We start from the raw sequence: 3,932 nt of genomic DNA, 5'->3' as shown, positions 1-3,932 counted from the left end.
TGAAAGGGTAATATGCCTCCCGGCACTGGGATCAGCAGAGCCGCGAGGCCTCACTGCCCCTGTGTCAAGCGGAGCCGCGAGGCCTCCCAGCATTGGGATCAGAGGAACAGTGAGGCCTCCCAGCACTGGGATTAGTGGAGCCGCGAGGCCTCCTGGCCCCTGGAGCAGCATGACGGGCGCAGCGCCCCCCTGATTGGCCCTGCTCTGTGGGTTACAGGGGGCGGTGTCCCAACCCCCTGATCCTCCCTGCTCTGTGCGTGATGGGGGGGAGCTCCCCAATGCCCTGATTCACCTTGCTCTGTGTGTGGCAGGGTACGGAGCCCCAGCCCCCCTGATGGGCCCTGCTCTGTGGGGGACAGGGGGCAGTGCCCCAACCCCCTGATCCGCCCTGCTCTGTGCGTGACAGGGGGGAGCTCCCCAATGCCCTGATTCACCCTGCTCTGTGTGTGGCAGGGTACGGAGCCCCAACCCCCCTGATGGGCCCTGCTCTGTGGGTGACAGGGGGCAGTGCCCCAACCACCTGCTCGGCCCTGCTCTGTGCATGAAGGGGGTGGTGCAGAACCCTCCCCATTGACCCTGCCTTGAGTGTGACAGGGGCGGTGCCCCACCCCCCCAATCGGCCCTACCCTGAGCATGACTGGGGGTGACATCGCAACCTCCCAATCCGCCCTGCTCTGTGCATGACAGGAGGCAGCATGTGGGTCCCAGACTGTGAGAGGGCACAAGTGGGGCTGAGGGACACCACCCTCCCCCCCCCGCCAGTGCACAAATTTTTCTGCACCGGGCCTCTAGTATACATATAAAAGGCTAAGTAATTGACCCTCCGTCCATCTGACCATCTGACCAACCAGCCAGTAGATATGACACACACTGGTAATTTAAAAATAAACATTGATTCATGCATGCGCAATACATATAAAGTTCTTGCAGGTGCCAATGACATGCATGTGTTTTGATCTGTCATTATCGATCATGAATTTGGTTGTTTCGTTGACATCTGAAGTTGAAAGAAAGCAGCATTGTCAACACAATATGTCCAAAGACCAACTATTGGCACAATGTTTATATCATGTTTTTCTTGTTTTTATATTATATTAAAATATTAAAATGTTTCTTCTAATATTTCTTTTCAATGTGCACAAATCCGTACACTGGGCCACTAGTATTAAATATTGCATGATCTCTCACCATAGTTAACATTTTTTTTTAATATATTTTATTGATTTTTTTTACAGAGAGGAAGGGAGAGAGATAGAGAGTCAGAAACATCGATGAGAGAAACATTGATCAGTTGCCTCCTGCACGCCCCCTGATGGGATGTGCCCGCAACCAAGGTACATGCCCTTGACCAGAATCAAACCCAGGACCCTTCAGTCCGCAGGCTGACGCTCTATCCACTGAGCCAAACTGGTTTCGGCCATAGTTAACATTTTAATGTGTGTCACTTTAAATGAAATGTTTATAGCCCTAGACAGTTTTACTCAGTGGATAGAGCTTCGGCCTATGGACTTCAGGGCTTGATTCTCATCAAGGGCACGTACCTTGGTTGTAGGTTCCTTTCCAGCCCAGGCCCTAGTCAGGGTTCGTGCAGAAGGCAAGCAATCAAAGTGTTTCTCTCACATTGATATTTCTCTCTGTCTTTCCCTCTCTCTTCCACGCTCTCGAGTGAGGATTAAAAAAAAACAAAAATAAAAGATTTTTTTATAAAATGAGATCATACTGAGCATCATGTTACTCACTTTTAAAATTGCATATATATATTTAGTATACCATAAAAGTCCTTACATACCACACTTCTCTTCATCTTTCCATTAAAGAACTACATAAATTTTATAAATTGGCTGTATCCTAACTTATGTAACAATTCCTATATTGTTGCATATTTAGATTGCTTTTAATTATTATTGAACAAGTATAACAAAAACAAATATTTAGTATTTTCTAGATACATTACATAATTACCTCCTCTCTCAGAACTTAACATTTTGGACTTAGAATAACATCTTTTTGTACATGCATCTATCTTTAGCATTGATTTACTTGTATCTTTACAATAAATTCTGAATGCAAAATTTCAATACCCAAAGAAGTAAATGTTTTTAAGGGTATAGATGCATACCCACAAGCTGTGTATGAGAATATATTTCTCCCAAATATCTGATAACATGGAGTATTACCAAACTTTTTGGCCTTTGTAAAAAATGATGTACATTACATAGTTTTATAATGTATGTTTTTACTTTGCTAGTGATTTTGAACATTTTCATTTTTATTATTAGTGGTTATTATTTTGCATATATGAAATACCTTTTTATTTCTTTGACATAAAGATTTTACTTGTATTTCCTATTTGTGACATTTCATTATAAATTAAGAAAATGCTTTGTTAGCCATATTTTTTCAAAAAATTTCCCCAATACATGTATTTTTCTTAATTTATTGTTGTAAATTTTGCTAGAGAGCTTTATAAAGATTTTTAGCTTTTGATAATGTTTTTCAATTACTTATTATTGTCAATGGTTACACAATTTAGACATATTTTCCTCTAGTATTATAAAATGTTTTTTACATTTAACTCCTTAACCAATTTATGCTTTGTAATGTAGGAATCAAATTTGCTTTCCAAGAGGTGAGCCTCCTACCTCCATACCATTAATTAACAAATCCACCATTATTCCTCAATCATTTTTTCTCACATAAGTTTTTCCAAATAAATATCTTCTTTCTCCAAACTATAAGATGCACACATTTTAAAAATAGTTTTTTAAGACCATTTTTTCCATAAGCTGTTCCAAATACCTAAGTAAATGCTGTTTAGGATTAAGAAAGTAGTTTCTCACTTATTACCGATATAAGAGAATTCTGAAGCTCTCTCCTATTTTATTACTAAAAGTTGATGCTTTTAAAAGCCAATTTTTAATTCTAAACATCTTACTTTCTTATATCCGTAATCTATTTCATTTTCTTATATGAATACACTGGCCAGATCTTTTACTGGGTTGTAACTATAAAAAGACAGTAGCTGCTTACAGGTAAGATTTCTAATTGTATTTTAAATTCCATGCTAACTCATTTAATACTTCCCAATAAAAATTCAAGTGAGTATTAAACAACTAGAACGCTGTGGCTAACCATTGATTACTCTGTGAATTATCTAGTTAAAACACAAAGTCTTAATTGTTATACTTAATAATTGCACTATTTATAATCTAAGTTGTTTACTATCTGAGGTTTAACACTTAGAGAATTGATTAAATTGGTTAACTCCTCTCTTAGATGGAAGCAATAACCTTCAATGGAATGCTAACTACCTCTGAGAATTGTGTTTAACTCAGACTCTCATTGCCATAGGCAGAGTAATTGATTTTAGGCTGGGTGAACTGGTTCTTAATACATATGCCCACAGGGAGAATGTCATTTTAATAAGATACTTCTATAAGGCACATCCTACTTAAACAGAAGGTTTTCCCTTTGTCTTCATGAGCAAAAACTGAAGGAGCCCTGTTAGCCCTTATGTTCAGAGTAAACAACTATGAAGTAATGCATACTGAGTCAGCAGTCTGCAAGGTATCTCTTTGCCAATTCAGCTACCTAAGTGTTTTTTTTTTTTTTAGCTATAGCTTTCTTAGAAAAATACATCCATGCTTAACATTCTTTAATACTGCTAATTACCGTACTTAAATCTGCTTATATTGGTCCTTTGGCAATTATTCTCTTGATTTGATGACCTATTATTTTGCTCTGCTACCACTATATGACAACTTTAAAAAGTATTCAAATAACTGGAAATTGTGGAGGGAAGGTAATATAATAAACAGCTTCATCTCAGAGATTAAGGCAAAAAAATACAAAGCATCTTAAAAATATGAAATCACAGATTAATCTAAGCAGTCAAATTCACAGATTTTACCCAATGGAATATAAACCTTTAG

The 3,932-nt window shown here is 38.6% G+C and overlaps 1 pseudogene; it reads left to right on the top strand.

Moving 5' to 3' along the window:
* Positions 1-3,932, top strand: part of LOC102753181 — an 11,305-nt pseudogene that overhangs the window by 5,754 nt on the left and 1,619 nt on the right.

This window comes from Myotis davidii, unplaced genomic scaffold (genome assembly GCF_000327345.1).
Source record: "Myotis davidii unplaced genomic scaffold, ASM32734v1 scaffold473, whole genome shotgun sequence".
Lineage (NCBI taxonomy): Eukaryota > Metazoa > Chordata > Mammalia > Chiroptera > Vespertilionidae > Myotis > Myotis davidii.
Note: the sequence above shows the minus strand (reverse complement) of the source record. Positions and strands in the feature narration are given on the sequence as shown.